Genomic DNA, 19,203 nt, shown 5'->3' on the forward strand with positions numbered 1-19,203 from the left:
TATACTTTTAACCTTGATTGGACTATTTTCTGAACCTTCATATTTATGACTAATACTGAAATGTGATGTTATAGGCGAATGATGAGGATAACGTGGGTAGAAAAGGTTAGAAATAAAGAGGTATTAGAAAGAATCGGAGAACAGAGGACTCTATGGAAGTCAATAAAAAATAGGCGAGATAGGTTGTTAGGACACCTTCTCAGGCATGAAGGTCTAGTCAGAGACATATATGAGGCAGAAACGGAAGTTAGGAGGGGTAGAGGTAGACCTAGGTTAGATTACTGTTCGCAAATAGTTAAAGATGTGGGTTGTTGTAGTTTTAGGGAAATGCGAAGTTTAGAGTGGAGGTACACGTGTCCAACCAGTCTTAGGACTGACGACTTCATAATGATGACTGACAAACGTAGAAGATATAAAAAATTATTTATTTGAGAAAAGTCATCAGGCAAGTACTGAAATATCTGGCCAGGCGTTTGGGGTGTTCCAGATTAAAAATAACGAAAGGAGATTATCAAAGACTGAAGCACTAAAAGACGATAATTTATTGCAAAAAGTCGATAAACGATTAGGTGTCCACTTACTGTTTTGTACCTTTGTATTTAGATCCTCTACCGGAACGTTTTTGGCTTCGTTTTAATTAGCTCATTTTAAAACGTTTTATGTTTCCAAAGGAAATAAAGAAATTTAATAGGGTAAGTCGGAAGCGCTTCGTAAAAAAGGAATAAAGGGATTAACGTAATATCCCAATTTTAAAGGAGAAAAATACCTACAGTTTTATACACTTCACTTTATATTTGTCTACAGAGTAATACAAAAGTTCGAATAGCTTCGTAGCAGTGTTACGTTTACAGCATAACAGTTAAAATATAAAACCCAAGGGCCGTAGCTGTTCTTTTGCTTAATTCGATCATTTTACAAAATAAATACGGACTAGCGATTACAGAACTTTATTACCTACATACTGAACGTTGTCCATATAAGATTATCAAGACCTCTCATAAATGTGGTGATTATTCTACCTACAAAATCTTTTTATAGGTAAGACTTTAACTTTTCCATGCAAAAAAAGCAGCGGGTATATAAAGAGGAGATGTTCTCTTGAAGAAGATGATGGCAGAAGAAGAAAATAACGGCAGAAGAAGTGAAAACAGTAAGAAGAAGAAAAGGACGACAGAAGAAGGATACGGTATAGCAAGAAGAAGGCGTCAAAAGAAGGAGAAGACGTTAGAAGAAGCGTGCTATTATATGCTATTATGGGTGTAAAGTATTTACCAGGAGTAAGAGCCTTAAATAAAATGGAATGGGTATTGACAAACAGTATTGTATGCGAATAAATAAAAGTAAAACAAAAATACTGATAAGCAAGGGAATAAAATGTAGGGAATGAGCGAATATAAAGATAGGATAAGAGAAATTAGAAGAAGTGGCTAATTTTCGGTATCTAGGAAGCCAGGTAACTCAGGATGGAAGGAGTAGTAGAGATCTGAGGATGGCGTAGGGTCGAGTCGCCTTCAATAATAAGAAGTCAGTTCTAAGTTCGTGAACGTTAATTAAGGGTGCGAAACATAGAAGTTAGAAGCGTTCGAAATGTGGTGTTTTAGGCGAATGATGAGGATAACGTGGGTAGAAAAGGTTAGAAATGAAGAGGTATTAGAATGAATAGGGGAACAGGAGACTCTATCAAAGTCAATAGAAATAGGCAAGATAAGTTGGTAGGATAGCACCACAGGCATGATCGGCTAGCTAGAGATACCTATGTTAGAAGCAGAAACAGCAGTTAAGAGGAGCAGAGATAGAAGTAGATTAGGTTACTACTCATAAATAGTTAAGGATGTGGGATGTTGTAGTTTTAGACCAGGCGGTATGATCTAGAGATTTAAACCATTCCTTAACATTCGGGAGGATTCCGGATCACTGATCACATCTTTCGTTCTCTCCTGTCTTCATTACATCCGTCTCATCTTTCTTACCTGAACCACCACCCACCCATTCCCACAATTCCTGAAAAGAGGCTGAAGAGGGCCTTCCGCGCTAGCTTCCGGCGTAGTCCGGAGAGACTACCCGCCCACCAGCTTTAGTGGCTGGTGGGGATGAAACATTCAAACGTTTTTTTTTTCTAGTTTTAGGGAAATGCGAAGATTAGCTCAAGATAGGAAAGAGTGGAGGTGCGTGTCCGACCACTCTTAGGACTTATGATGCCGACTATTTACTCTTTTCATTTTGTGGGCCTACCCACCTATACTTTGCCTCAGTTTGCTTGAGGTACATCAGCGGCATGGTCTAGATCATTGCTTAACATTCGGGAGGACAACAGCACCGATTGGATCTCAGATCTCTCTCGGTAATATATAATATATATAATATAATTACGAATATAGTGTCTTTACGTAATTAAAACAATTGAGATATAAGTGTTATTTATTCGTATTCGTTTTTCAAGTCAAAGGTAATTTCATGGATCAGTTTACTCAAGTAAATGACACAATACATTTTCCCTATTTTCTTATTGTGCCTGTCTATTATTTTGGCCCCTGACAGTTTAAATTTAACTTCAATTTAATGCCAGCTTAATGAAACGGCTCTGCATTGTTAGCATATTCGGTTGAAGTTGACAATTACCACATTCCGTAACAATAGGCCTTCACGTATTCTAACCAAGGACTGGGGCCAACGACGGCAGTAATTATTCAACGAAATAATATCGTATATTCAGTGGATGAACTGCAATGGTATATTCTTTTATTGGACATATACCTACTCAAGATACACCGTATTCACTGCTTATTAAGAGACGAAACTCTCCTCTATAACAAAATGTTGAGCATTAAAATTTAGTCTCACTTCGGTATCAGGATTTTGAGATGTCATGAGTCAACTGTTCCTTAATCGTAAGTAAAACAAAGAACTTTCACTTAAATAAAATAATTCGAAGTGGTCTGTATTCTGTCGAAACTGCCAGACGCGGATCGCGATTTCAATCTTTTTGGATCTCATCAGCGCGTCGCAGGCAGCTCGACAGGACACAGACCAACTTTTACCTGCTGTCTTAACAGTGCGTTTTAGAAAATACTACAAATGGCGCAGTAAACGCTATCTGTAGCACGTAATCCTAAAATGTAGCATCGTGCTACAGATGGCGTTTACTGCGCCATTTGTAGTATTTTCTAGAACTTCCACTTGTTTTACTTCCACCGGTCATTAAGCTTCCTTTTAGAAAATTTAGGGGGTGGTGGTTTCAGAAAGACAGATGAAACGGAAGCAGAAGAGACGTAAAAGATTACTACCCGTGAAATATTACTGCCATAGTCATAGAAAATTATAGAAAAGATAGAGACCACTTATTACAAAATTTCTTATTAATTGTTATCATTAATAGTTCGATTAATTATGGACAGTTATACCACTTATTGAGCCACAGGGCATAGTTGTACCAAAATCATATCACTCCAGCAGTCTTGGTCCTATTTTTGGACTTATTCTTTTGCAGAATCACAAATAATAACGTAGAAATTCGATTTTAAAGCTGTTGACTATTCACTTCATAAATGAGCAATTCATCCACTATGTGAGCATCAATTAAAACTGATGTTATTCCTTCAACAAACATTTAACCTACGTTTGATTATAGGTTGAATCCTGTTTCATAAATTATGTAGCTTGCGCGTTCTTTTTACTTCGCTCTTTCATACGATGATGAATTATTATGGTTGATAGACGTACTTCACACTATTCCAGACTTAAATTGATGGATTACTGTGATTTGTCATTTTACAAAGTGGGAGATTGAATAGGTACCATGTAAAGCCTATTTATTACGGTCTGACCAGAATGCTTATTTAGCTGCGTACAACATACTTTATGTTATCATCATCATCAGAAGGTCGTCCGTCCTAAGACTGGTTGAACACGCACCTCCACTCTTTCCTATACTGAGTTAAACTAGAACATCCTACACCCATAACTGTTTGTGAACGGTAATCTAATCTATGTAGATCTATCTCTACCTCTCTTAACTCACTAGAAGGTATCCTACCAACCTATATCGCTTATGTCTTATTGGCTTCCATAGGGTCCTCTGTTCTCTACTTTTTCTAAGACCTCTTCATTTTATGTTGACAATATAAAAATCACATTCAAAGGCCTTAGTAGACACTAAACATTTGTTTTTCTGTTAGAACTTGAGCTGTTTTCACTCTCCTTTTCAAGATAATAGCCGGAACGTTTCTAGAAACCGTTGATGATTGATGGAATAAATGGGAAAAGTCAATTTTGTCATTTATTGTTAGTGTGAGAGGTATCATCAACAACCAATGACTCTTTTCCGTCTCCATTACTCTTTGTATTTTGATAACAAGCAGGTCTCATTGTCCAGGTATACTCTAAGAAACCAATTCAGGTTTCTAAAACATCGGCGGAGCACATCTTTCGTTGATGCAATAGGTACTCCACGTCAAAAGGTTGACGCTGCATTGTCACCGTGTTGCAACAGGTTGCTCTTACTGTTTGCCTTAAAAAGTAATCGAGTTTCGTATAAAATTACACCGCGGAAATCGCAGGGCGTTAGTGGTGCGACTCTTTTATTAGAAAGTCGCTTCCACACTGAAAGATCTTTAAACTTCGCGTCGGTCGTAAATAAAAAGAAAAGGCTCAATATTTGTCTAAAAATAGATATAGCTAAGTGCCTGACCTGTTTTTCGAACGAGAACCATAGAAAAGAAGATGTTCGAGGGTAAATAAATGTACTGTACGAGAAAGAAAAGACGTACATGTGGTGAAACGAGCCTAATGGAACTGAGTCACTTCAAAACTTCCAGCAAGGGCAGAATTATTATTATCAAAATGTTTTTACTAATTGTGTTTTTATAATTTTAATCCAAGCTTTTCAGCTTTGGCGGGATTATAATAATAATAATAGGCTATTACCTACTGTCAGTATCTTCATTACGATTGGAGCAACGACTATTCCATGAAAAGTAAGTCTAAAGTTAGCGGTAGCAATGTCTGCTTTTGACTAATTCCTCACAAAATATTTATTTCTTATTGTTTGTTGCAGAACTTATTCATCACTCTTCGATCCCTGTATCTACCAATCTCATCCCTACGTTTTTAGAACATCTGGTAACATTAAAGTAATTCAAAGTGGTCTGTATTCTGTCGAAACTGCCAGACGCGGATCGCGATTTCGATCTTTTTGGATCTCATCAGCGCGTCGCAGGCAGCTCCGACAGAACACAGACCAACTTTTACCTGCTGTCTTAACAACGCGTTTTAGAAAATACTATAAATGGCGCGGTAAACGTCATCTGTAGTACATTTTAGGATTACGTATGCTCCAACAAGGTCCACTTGTGTGGATATTACTTGCTGAAAACGAATCCCGGCGTAGCCAACCTCAACGTGATAGGCACGTTAGCTTAATCGAATAAAATAATTCGAAGTGGTCTGTATTTCTCATTTAACATTGTCAGAAGCTTTTTCTAGATCTACGAATCCCCTACACTTTCCATAGCTTTCTAGTAACAGGAGAATTTTCGCATAGTGTTTACTATGTTGCCTGAGATGGATATATAAACTGAAGCAAAACCTGTGGTGTATTGTGAACAGCGGCCATGCTTCTCCAAAGTTACCGACTTCCACAGTAGCTAATCTGGTTCGTCAACTATCTCATGAACTTCTGCCGTGCCGTAATACGTTTACTGAATTGTGAAATTAAATTCTTGCACTTCCCTTGTCTTATTCCCGTTCCTTTTATTTCCAATTTTGCGTAACCGCTGCGCCCCGTGCCTTTAAAAATTATAAAGTATGCACCTCAATGATTTCGGAAATTAAAGGATCACTTAATTTTAATTAAAAACATTTAATGATAACTCGACGTGAGCGCCAGTAAGATACGTTTTAATTGTTCGAGTGGAGGCCCCGCAAAGAAAGTTTAATAACATTGCTGTTTCATCCCTTGCCATTCTACCCGCTTCGTCTTTATTAGAAGGGGCGTGACAAGCCGCCAAAAGAAGGAAAATCAATTGCCTTCAGCGACCGTCGGCATCGAAATGTTCTCGAACTCCGTTCGGCTTCGCGATGCGAGAATATTTTAAATATGTATAATGCTTTTTTTCAGAGGGACGAAAATGAGTGAATGAATGAATGAATGAATGTCAAAGCTGCAACTGATTTGTTACCCTCTATAAATCTACTCATTATTACGTATAAGACAAATGTCTGATGTCTCAAAGGATTGTACCCGCATCAAGATTAAGGAAACTTCGAAGACGCTTTTTGCAATCACAAAGGGGTATATGCCGGGATTAACTACCTTAATCTATATTTCTAGATAGTTAATTAGATTCAGTAAAACCTATTGCCTACATATAGATATTCTTCAAGGGAGACAGAATGTTTGAATGAAAGGAAAGGTATGTTAACAAACTTAATGTTTTTTCTTGGATATGCCTTTACTCTGCAGTCAAGCATGATGAATAAATTTAGGTAAGTACTTGTCGAAAAATTTTCTATTATTTCGTTTTTATACGCGAACCATATAAGATGTACAAACGTTTTTAAGATTTTGTTAGGAGAAATAGTAAAATTTGGAAAGGTTTTAGTACATAATTAAATCTTATTGGCATATTAATATCCAAAATTGCGGATAAAACATAAATTTAGAAACTTAACTTCCAATTTATACTATTCCCCATAGTATAAAGCTGAAAAGCCAAAATATCTGGATAGATACACGTGTAAAAATATAACGCAATATGTAAATGCAATGCAGGTTTGAATTTCGTGCGGATTCTTTTGGCATTCCTCAAATTTTAGCTTGTTTATATTCATAATTGAAAATTCCAACGTTCGCGCTAGAAGAAAAATCTGTCTATTTTTGTAACGCTTATATTGTTTTTGAATGTAAAATTTTATCGTTCACGTATTTACTTGAAAATCTACAAATATGCTGTTCATGTTTACTCCGTTGTTATTTTATTACAGAAAAAAATATTTTATATTATGTAAAAGCAAATATTTTATAACNGGACGAGGACGAGGACGAGGACGAGGACGAGGACGAGGACGAGGACGAGGACGAGGACGAGGACGAGGACGAGGACGAGGACGAGGACGAGGACGAGGACGAGGACGAGGACGAGGACGAGGACGAGGACGAGGACGAGGACGAGGACGAGGACGAGGACGAGGACGAGGACGAGGACGAGGACGAGGACGAGGACGAGGACGAGGACGAGGACGAGGACGAGGACGAGGACGAGGACGAGGACGAGGACGAGGACGAGGACGAGGACGAGGACGAGGACGAGGACGAGGACGAGGACGAGGACGAGGACGAGGACGAGGACGAGGACGAGGACGAGGACGAGGACGAGGACGAGGACGAGGACGAGGACGAGGACGAGGACGAGGACGAGGACGAGGACGAGGACGAGGACGAGGACGAGGACGAGGACGAGGACGAGGACGAGGACGAGGACGAGGACGAGGACGAGGACGAGGACGAGGACAAGGAGGAGGATGAGGATGAGGATGTTAATAAGTTCTGCACGCTGGTAGTTCACAGGAGAAGAATTGATACTACAATCTAATAATGTCATTCTTGACTTCTTCATTTTCAATGGACTCTGTTCTACATTGTTTATTTAACAAAATTGCTTGCAGCAGGCAATATGTTGCGATCGTCCGTGTTGATGATTACAAAACACGACTGCCGCAATTTTAAAAGTCGTCATGAAAAGTAAATTTAATTAAAACTCTGTTCTAGTAGTATTAACTTGTCACATCGTAACGCAACAGAAAGAATTGGAAATGAAGTCGACGCGACGCTTCCAACGCAAACATCACGAAAATGGGATCGCCTAGTTGAAGAGAGCATCCGTCGACATTTTTGTTCAATAAAAAGAAAAAAGGTTACGACAGAAAAATTGTTTTCGTTATAAAAAGACAATGAGAGGAATATTGGAGTTCGTCAACTTTTTATTTGCTATTTGCAAAAGCCGCAAAACAGTGGCTTTATGTCAGGGAAAAAGAATGATATAAACTGAAAAAATGATGCTTGAGAAGTACAAGTTAAAAATAATAAATGTAATTTCTTGTTTCACTACGTTTCCTTAATAATATTATCAGTTTATTGTTGAATACACAAAAAATATTATTAACTTTGTTCTTCTGTTTTTCATTTGAAGTTAAAACATCTAATAAAATTCATAATAACTAGAATTAGTCCTTTGCACAAAATTAACCAATTGTATAAGCCTTCGGATTCCATCAGTTTTTTCACGATTTCTAATCAAGAGTTCGTTTGGATGTTAGTTAATGTTTGGATCCAAAATTGTGCAGCAACTGAACTAAATTGGTGTCATCAACTTATAAATCAGATAGTTTTTGAACCATATAAGTCACAAGCCCTTCAACAAAGTTGATAACCATTGGCTAAACATTACTATAAACATTTTAAACTTATAACACCCAATTGTACAGTAAGAAACAAGTATTACGTTAGCAATGTAAGCTGCATGACAATGCATCGTACTGTGCACGACCGAAGTTACCAGATCGAACGATTGACAGCTGTGTAGCAGTAGGCGACACTGGCCGAATAGCAGGCCGTTTCGCCGCTTTAACTTAAGGTAATTGTTTCTATTTAGTGATAGAACTACTTGAGTATAAAGTAATTAAATAAATTGTTAAACAAATACCACCTTTAATATAGTGAACGGTAGATGAACTCATTTATTAGCACTACAGTCGAATTTTCGTACAATTTTATTAAACATTGGGAATAACAAAAGGATAAACGGCAGGTAAATATGAAAACCTGTCGAAAGGATTTGAGATTAACAGATTATTGTGCTGTATAAATCATATAATACATTAGATATTCCGATATTTAAAGCGGATTGTTACATATGGATGAGCTCTAATCTGTTTTAAAATTAGAGAACATCAGTTTATGTTCAAATATAAATCCGAAATATCAAAGGTTTTACAATTTTATAAAGAAATTATATGTAATATGTGTATCAAACAAATTTGGACGATGGGTACATTTTCAATAACTTTGTAATGTTTAAGCTTTAAACGTGAAACATTTAAAATGTTATTATTATAACATGCAATTAGAATTATGTATGTACATATATACAACCAACCATACACACGAGACAATTAAACCCGTCCAGTTATCTGCAATTTTTTAGTTTAGAATATATCAAAATTGACACTTTTTAACAAAGAATTCTGATTAACCGACAAAATGCTAGATATCAAAAGTAGTCCTATGTAGCTTTTAAATTAAAAGTTCTAAATTGTCGATATTTTTTACAAGCTTTAAAATATATACATAAACAAAATACAGAATTGATCAGTAGATTGTTAGTAAGTTACCTTTCGGTTTGTGAACGTCTAAACAGATTGAGAAAACAGTTGTCACTTTTTTGTTTCGTTTAGTTTGGTTTATCCGCAATTTTATGACTTTTTGAGAAGCTAAATTAATTTTATTGTCTCAAGAATTTCACTTCTGGTACAACTGACAGTTTAATTTAATTTTCTTCGTCCCTAACGAACGAAAGAATTTCTATTTCAAATGTTGCAGTTGGTTCGTACAGCAATCTGTATATTAACAGCAATTCGGAATTTTGTTCAGTATTATGGCGTAACAATAGGTACATGTATTTTCTAGAAACTTTTGTGATACTATTCTTCGAATTTCGGCCAGGAGCGATTTCAGTTATCTTAAAATAGATTTTCCCGTTTCGTTAGCACAATTTGTTCAGAGCGTCGCTGAAAAATTAATAATTGCGGTTCATTTAGCCACTGGTTTTCAGTAATGCTGTTTATCTTATAATGTAATTAGTTTGAGGCATCGTAATGGAAAATTTTGTTCATCTTTACTAACCAAGTACAAACTTTCCGTTACGATACCGTAAATGGTTTGTTGTTGGAAAACCCACCTTCAAAAGAGATCCCCTCTCGAAGATAATTCGTTCTCTAAATCAAAGTTTTTCAACTTGACAACCGACTACAGCGAAAGACCTCTTCTACCTTCAGGCATTCCTGGTTCGCCCGATTCCCTTACAATCAATACGAAACGTAAACGAAGTCATTATTGGGTAAAAAACCCTTCTCGCTTTCGCCCGCCTCTCTCTCTATCATTATGTTAAACCAACATTTATAAGTCGTCAAGAATAATCAATTTCTCCTCAATATAAGATCTTCCCGAATTTTATTTCTATCGCAGCCCCAAAACCCTTCGCAGTGTGGCTATATAAAATATAAATTAATTGCGCTGGTTTACCTTACTTAATTTGTTTCGCTCGCTCATAACTAACGAATGTCCACATCACATTCTTATGTCCACCGGGTTACGACATTTAAACCATTCATAGCATGGAGCTTTAGGTTCAGGTAAGAGTAGGAGAGCGGAGAGCGCTGTGGAAGTCAGTAAGAGAAAGGCGACATCATCATGAAGGGCTAGTTTAGAAACATATTAGAAACAGGAGTTTAGAGGGACAATTGTAGGCTTAGATTGCATGCTGGTCAGTACCGTTCGAGTTTTCCTGAGGATCGGGTTCCAGAACTGGTTGAGTCTGATGGTCCCTTTCTTCTTGGTGATGTTCTCCAGATGCTTCTGGATATCGATGGCTCCTCTGACTATCCTGCTGTGTTAACCCTTGACCTAAGCTAGCAATTTGCATTTCGCAAAGAGTATTTTATGTCATAGCAGACTTTCCAGAGTGCCCTAGCGGACAGCTTCCTTTGTGCTCCTTGAGTTTCGTTCCCATTAATCTCTTAGTGGTTCCTATGTAGACCTATCCGTAGGAACAGAGTATGTGGTAGAGCCTTGAAGCTGAAAGAGGGTCCCTTTTGGCCTTAACTGATCTGATCGTCTCCTGGATTTTCTTCGTAGGTTTGAAGATGGTTCTGTTGTAGTGTTTCTTCAGGACTCTGCTAATTCAGTCCGTTCGGTATATAATATAGCTATATAACCTTCAAATTTTACTATAAATCGGCCATTCAATCAATCTCAAATTTTATTAAATTGTACAGAAAGCAGGATATCTTTATGAAAAGCGCCTTCAAGAAAAACTGATTTCAAACAACAGTCTTACCTTACCTATAGTAACAACCAAAGGACAAAAGGAGAATAGAACTGTTTATATATGGTAGGTAAATGTGTTCGTTTTGAAGTCAAAATAAATTCTGTGTTTGCGGCTTCTATCAGAAAAAACACATGCCTCGAGGAGACGGAAATAGATTTTTTTAAATTTCTTTTAGCCTCCCTTATGAGCATATTATTGTAAGTGCAGCCCATCGTACTGATTTATGGAAGCGTCTATTTTTCACCCCGAGGAGTTTCGGGACAGGGGCAATATTTTCACCAGAATTTAATGCTACGATATGAGACGGTCGTTGTTAAAAGTTCCGTTCTTGTAAAAAGCTCTTTTTAACCTTCGCCGGCGTCATCGTGAATCTTTAATACTTTATGTTTAAATAAGCTTTTTTGACGGAATTTCGAAGACACGACTTTTTCACAAAAGCGCTAGTATATATTCCCTCTCCTACCGCATCCAAGATCATGAACTTTAAATGTCATTTTAATATCCGACAATATACCCACCTACTCACGCCAGCAAGCTTAAACTCATATTAAAATGTCAGAAAGTGAGAAGAAAACATTGATGTAAACTAATGGGCAAACATCTATTTACTTTTTCATTCATCATCGTCATCACAAAGTCGTCAGTTCTAAGACTGGTTGGACACGCATCTCCACTAGCTAATCTTCCCATTTCCCTAGTACTAGAACATCCTACTACATTGTCAACTATTTGCCAACAGTAATCTAATCATTATTTGAATAATAATATAACATCTCCAAATGGAACTTGTTGAACGTTTTTGGAACTGCAATGATTCAAAGGGATCATTATTTCCTGTAATTCCTTAGTCAACGTTTTCTAGAAGCCAGTGAATACCTCAAATTTCATTAGACTATCAGAGTAGAATTGTAGGAAAACCCAATGTGAACTAACAATTTCTTAAACGGTTTTAATTCGTAGATTTTTTGTAATGATATCAAATTGAGTCAATGATGGTACCATTGATATTCAGTAATTATTGATTAGGTCGTACAATTGATGTGAATTTGAATATTAAAAGCGTTGATAAGCATTTGGTGGTGCTCTTCAATCTTTTAACCAGTAGAATATTTAAATAAATTGAAGTTAAAACAAATTCAATAAAGACTTATAACAGCCTTACCATTAACTACTACTTGTTTCCAAATGGTTCTTTTTTTTATTTGAACATACAATCAAGTCCATGAAAATTTCTAGTGCTCTTGACCGATGATCATTAGATTGCACTAGAAATTTTTGAACATAAAATTGAGTCAACAGAAATTGATGATTGTCTTCCTTGTAACTGTTCTTAGTTCGTTGTTGTTCTACATTTGAAAATAAAATAGAATTTTAAGCAAATTGAACGTTTGTTATTACTCAAGCATGAATATCCATTCGGTCGTCAAATTGGTACAATTATTGGGTTTTCCTGAAGGAGCGCATCGTCGCTATCTATTCGTCTGTTACGTCTGTTTTCGTATTCATCGAACCGTTTGTGTGAAAAGTCTGTTCAAGGAAGTGGTATCTAGATGTTGTAGTAATAGTAGTAGTGGTGGTGTAAATAGGTACCGATTCAAAGCCAAGTCAGGACTTTGAAATTTGACGACGGAACAACTTTCCTCGAATCAAGACACGAATTGAAAAGCAAATCGCTAACCGTCACTCGTCCGATAATGCATCGACAAAAGACGACAGAATAATAAGAAAACTGGGACGTGCGAAAGCATTTTAAAGCAAAATCAAAGCTAACGGTACAGTACTATATGAAAATATTTTATCGTGCTATTTGTCATTAAATATATATTCAAGATGAGGTCAAAAATAAATAATAATTTCTAACATAACGAAATGAATGTCACAGAAAAAGAAATTTTGTAATGTTTCCTTGACCGCAGTAATATTCAGACTTAGATGACCGTAGTTTAAGGCCCCTTAGGAAAAATGGATATTTTTGTCAATCTCGCAACAGAAGTTGTTTTGCAAGATCCTAATTTGTTTGCATTATTACCAAATGAAAACATTTTTGTCATGAAAATAATTCATGACCTTAAATGTTGTACACATCATCATCATAACTTCGTCAGTCCTAAGACTAGTTGGACACGCTCCTCCATTCCTTCCTATTCTGAGCTAATATTCGCATTCACCTAAAACTTCCACAAAAAAAACCCACATCCTTAACTATTTGCGAAAGTAGTCTAATCTAGGCCTACCTTTACCCGTCCTAACTCATGTTTCTGCCTCTGGCATGTCTCTGACTATCCCTTCATGCCTGAGAAGGTGTCCCACCAATCTATCTCACCTATTTCTTATTGACTTCCGTAGAGTCCATAGAGACGCTAATACTGCTTTATCATCTGCAAATCTAAGCATACTAATCTTTTGCCCCTGTATATCTATCCCTACAGTTCTACTGCCTTTAATGATGTTGATGGAGTCTTCTATGTATAAATTAAAAAGTAGCGGTGTGCTTCCCCGTCTTCCCCGTCTGACTCCCTTGCTAATATTTACTTCTCTACGTTGCAGATCCTTCTCTATAACTGTCTGTTGCTCTTTATACAAACTAAGTATCACTCTTCTATCTTTGTAACTCATCCCAACATTTTTAAGTATGTTTAACATCTTGTCTCATTTAACTTTGTCAAAAGCTTTTTCTAAATCTACAAATCCTATGTACGCGCTCTTTCCTTTTTCTATCGTTTTCTCTATTGTTACCCCTAAAACTAGATTGGCCTCCCGCGTTCTTCTATTTCTTCTTAACCCAAATTGATCTTCCCCTAACAGTTCTTCCGCCCTTTTTTCCATCCTCCTCTGTACAACTCCAGTTAAGATTCTTGAAGCATGGGAAGTTAAGCTAATTGTTCTTAATATCTCGCACATATCCGCGCTTCTCTTTTTATGGTTACACACCGTTCCATAAAATATTCCGGTACGCATCATCAAAAACAATCTTCTTGAAAAAACGATACCTCGTCTGGTAAGCTGGAATAAAGTCCGTGTAACAGAAGAGATAGATAGGATCGATTTTTCTTTCGAGTTGTCGTTCTTCCTTGTCTGATTTATAATGGTTGCCATTAGTGTCATGACGTTGCTGTAAATTTTTAGTCGCGGAAATCTGGGACCGCCGGGTGGTGTCTAATGGGGTGGGCTAATATGCCATTACTTCCGAAACTGCCTGCCTACATTCCAGATAGTTTCCAGCAAACCCGTCACATCGCATCGAGCCCTGTTGCTGTGACAGCAGTTCGTGCAGAAAATTTGCAAATGTATTTGTGCGGCAGTCACGGCCAGATGTACATATGCCTAATTCGGGATGAGATGGTTCAAAAAATCTCATACGCATTAAAGTGACCACTTGTTTCTTATTATCGTCTAAAGAGACAAACAAGAGCATTTAAACTTGGACACCACAACGAGAGACAACTATGATTCGTTAAAAATTTTAGCTAACCATTTCAAAAGGAAAAGATTAATAGTTGAAGAGATCAAAAGGTTCATGGTGGTCAAAACCCTCAGACGCAGATCGTGATTTGAATTTCGCCGGATCGCTGATATAATACAGACCAAATATGCATGCTACCCCAACACAGTGTTTTATGAATTACTACGAACGGGTAGTAAACGCCATCTGATGGTTCAGTTGCGATTGTCATGTAGATGTAGTTGCATCGTGGAGTTAGTTCGACAAGTCGATATTCTTATGGAGCTTGTTGAGTACAATACAGCAATATACTACAGATGGCGTTTACCACTCTGTTTGTAGTATTTCATTTGCAGATATAATCACATGATTTAGATATTTAGAAGGCTTGAACATACGCGTTTTTTTCTATACGAAACAGTAAGACCGAATAAAGAAATATTTGTGAAAAGGTTAGAGACTTATATTTAATTATTATATTTAAATGATTAATTTAAACATATGAAATAATTGAAAAGAGTATCTGATATTGTAAGATTTAAATACAAGGGTGGCTGATTGAACAAGATTAAGCAGTTAGAGTTAAACGTGTCGCACTCGTTTATCTGACATATTGAGGGTTAAAATCTGTTATGTTTTTTCTGTCGAGGGTGGAGGTAAGGAGTGCTATCTCTGTAGTGAAAAAGAGTCTATCAAATTACGTTAAACCAGGGTGGCGCCACAGTAGCAACAGGGCAAATTATTAGAATAGGTTAGAAAAATAAATAAGAACAGAATTACTTTGAACTAATTAAGTAGTTGAGGCTTGGTGTTAGGCTTTATTATGAAGTATTGTACTTTATTTCGACTGTGCGTACGTTATACTTTACAAGACACATAAAGTACGCAAAAATACTTTATTTAAGTCCTTAAGTAAACATCGTAATTTTGTAAGCGATTATTCGAAATTCGGAGAATTTTTAAATCAATAATATTGCACAGAAAAATGGCAAGCCATATTTACGGAACAACCTGACTTCCCAAATCTGTTCAAGGTAGTGTCACTTTTGCTGTCCGTTCCGGCCACTTCAGCATTTACAGAAAGAGTATTCTCTGTTATGAACGCAAAGTGGCGGGACGACAGGAATAAAGCTTCATTAAAACTAATTAAAAATGAACTTTTAGTTTACTTAAATCTTTGTTTGCCATGTTTAGAGGCTATTAATGTATTTAAGAGCGACAGCAATTTGTTACTGGCTGCTAGGTGTAACAAAAAATACGTTTTTAAAAACAAAAAATAAAATACTTTATTTTTATGCTGAGTACTTTTTTTTTAACCTTTTAGTCGAGAAATACTTTATGTAAAGCCTGAAAAGGTGGCAACTCCATTTGGTGTACTGGACTGTCACTAACTATTCTAGTCACTAAAAATATTAAATTTTCTAACTTCTCCAACATCCCCCCCATACGAGATAGTTCTCCTTACTTCTGCCCTCCATAGTTCTTCCGATATAAAATGCATAAAAATTATCAGCAAACAGAGAACATTTTGCTACTATTTTTATTTGTTTTTTTTTGTAGCATATTTATCGATTCCGGATTCCAATAACAATCACCAAACCATTTTTATTTTCACACAAGATTTACGGGGCATACGAGAGTTTAGCGCAATTTATCTTTTCTGGGAGATTACCCCTCTTCCGTGTCACTAACGTGCAAAAATTAGGCGGACGCTTTCGACGATGGGGTGCGAGGTATCTTTTTATGCCGTGTGAGTAACCGAATTGATTCGACGATTACCTGCAGACCTGCCAAACATATTGGTAGTTGCGGAAAAGAAAATTAGATATTCTCGTTTCCAACGTTCGTTCTGGATATACTTTATCTTTTATTCTCTACGGAAACATCACACATAAGGGAGTATTATAGGTACATACGCGAATCCTTATTAATAATTACATAATAAATATACATTAGGTACGCCTGTAATTCTAAAATAAGCAAATCCTCAGTTCCACGTAGCAATTTTTCAAAAGCAAATTACTTAGAACAGGCATCTTCCTGAATCCCTTTTTTCCTAACACTGAGCCCGGTTCTGGTGAGTTTGATGTTGTTCTCTCATTTTATCCCGTACAGTGAAAATCGAGTCTAAATCTACCAAATTATTTTTCGACTTTAGAGCAACAGTCTCGCAATAAATAGTCGGACGGTGTTTCAATTTTTATTTAAAGCTAACTCTAACTTGTCCTTGCTAGATGCTAATATTGTTCATATTCAACCTTCTGTCTTCTGTCCCTGTATGTCTTATCCTAAAGCTGTCCTGTTTTTAATAATATTAAACGCTTTACCGATATACAATTATCAAGTAATTAGTAGATGGAGTAGGTTATGAATTATACTTCATTTTGTTTCTGTAGCGATGTGCCCCTTCCAATGTCTTGGATGCGCGCTGACAAAATCATAGGTAGGGAGAAAAAAGCTCATTATATTCTCGACTCTTGTTCATTAAACATACTTTTTCATACAGTACCTGCCAATAGTTTTGATCAATCATGAATAGTAGCGCGAGACGAAAACAAGCGTTAAAGCCTTTAATATGTCTTCAAATATAAATAAACATCCCGTTGATATTTTCAGTAGTAAATAGTACCAATAACAGCACATTTGAGCAATGCGATTGTAGTGGATAATAAGGTCAATTTTTCCGTGCAGTATCGTACGGATTATAAGTTCTTCACCGGTTAAGAGTTTGGCCGAGAGTTGTCTCCTTTCTTTTCTGGCCTAGTGCTGTTCTTTTCTACATTGCGCCGGTCAAACTGAAGGTCACATCGCTACAGAAAGTAAACGAAGTATAATAGTAATGGAAGTTCATGCTTTCTCTTACATATATCAGTTGCAAAATAACAATGTAACATTTATAGAACATGAGTAAAACTAATAGCAATTTATTTACCTCCTTCTTTAAGGTTATATTCCTAAAAATATCAAAAATCCTATATACTAGTTCAGTCTTCCTGCATCCTGCTCTTAATAAATTCTAATGTATTTTTTTTTTTTTGATAGTTTGGAGAGAGAGAATACGGCAAACAAAAGCAAATTGATTTTGTTAACTTTTGCGTTAAGTACATCCTTTAGAGTTTAATTTTATGTTACAGTGGAAAATATTGAATGGAATAGATAATCCAAAGAACAAAGGTTTTGTGAAAGCCGAAAGTGAAAGGGAAAATTCCTTTACAAACCTACTTCTAATGAAATATTCATACATACGAAAGCGAAATCCGAAGTTCATAAGCTTAAAAAGCTCCCTTTCTAACGCAGGTAAACATCGGGAATTTAGAGAATTTTGACGTATATTAAATCTCTGAAGAATACCATTGGCCTTAAAACCCTTCCCCCCACAAAAACTTACTAAGTAAATCGTTGAATGGGACTCAACCGCGTTGAAAATTTAGATTAGTTTCAAACTTTGTACTATTAACACCTCATAAAAAGGCCAACAGTGACAATATTAAAGTGGAATTTGATGAATTCTTACAATCATTTTGAACGTAAAGTTTGGAGAATATATTACTTCCTTTCTTTACCTATAAATCTTTGCCACACGAGCGGTTCTGGGGCTTTAATATAAATTTTGATAACACTTTTCAACACGAATCCTTTTGGTTATAATGATAAGGGAAGAAAATACATACATTTGTCACTATTAAAAAAATTCGATCGGTTTTTATAAATAAACATTTACGACAAAATATTTTCAAAACTATCAAACAGCCACACAAAAAAAATGTTCTTTTAGATCTGGCCTATGTATACTATATGTTTTTAGTAACCTTAACACGTGAGGGTTTGAATATAACCTCAAAAAACACCCTAAATTCCAGTAAAACCGTTAATCATGACAATTCTATAACCAATCAACTCTTTCGCTTAATGTATAACATCATAACCTTTTAAGCCTTTACCCCTACGACTCTATAACCCCATAACCCTATATCCCCGCAATCAAGATACTGAAATAGTAGCGCTCAATCTAGTTACGGGTTTAAGGTTTAAAATCGTTTGGGATTATCATGATCAACGCGGTTATAGTGTATTTTGAAGTGGTTTTTGAGGTTATCTCCAAACCCTGACGTGCTGGAGTTAAATTGGTTTGGATTCAGTGACCCCAAATACATGCAGCATACATAGGCGAACCCCCAAGGACGAAATTGTTTTTTCATGTGTCTGTGTTATTTCTAATTTCTTTTTTAACTAATTTAGGATTATCAATATTGATGTGATTTTCATTATGAAAATATATGATGGGCAATACTGAGCTAAACTCCCTTCAAGCTTTGATAATGATAAAATTCCTTTTCTAGAAAAGTCGGGGATATATGAAATTGAATGTAAAGATTGTAGTATGAAATATGTTGAACAAACCAAGCGCTCAGTTCACGCTAGGCTCAAAGAGCATTTAACTCATGCCAAGTTTGGTAGAAATAAAAAATACAGTGTTGCTTATCCTTTTCTTACTAAAAATCGTAAGATAAATATTAACAATCTTAAATTTGTTAAGGAAATTAGAAATAATTATTTGTTTGAAAGTTCTGAAAAAAACTAATCAAACTTTTTTAACAGTGACAAAGGTCCTATTTCTAATTCACGGCTATCTAGTTTAATTTTGTTTTGCTGTTAAGT

The 19,203-nt window shown here is 36.2% G+C and overlaps 1 long non-coding RNA gene across 1 annotated transcript in view; it reads right to left on the bottom strand.

Moving 5' to 3' along the window:
- Positions 1–19,203, bottom strand: part of LOC108738475 — a 144,193-nt gene that overhangs the window by 12,366 nt on the left and 112,624 nt on the right. The window lies entirely within an intron of this gene.

This window comes from Agrilus planipennis, unplaced genomic scaffold (genome assembly GCF_000699045.2).
Source record: "Agrilus planipennis isolate EAB-ADULT unplaced genomic scaffold, Apla_2.0 scaffold20, whole genome shotgun sequence".
Lineage (NCBI taxonomy): Eukaryota > Metazoa > Arthropoda > Insecta > Coleoptera > Buprestidae > Agrilus > Agrilus planipennis.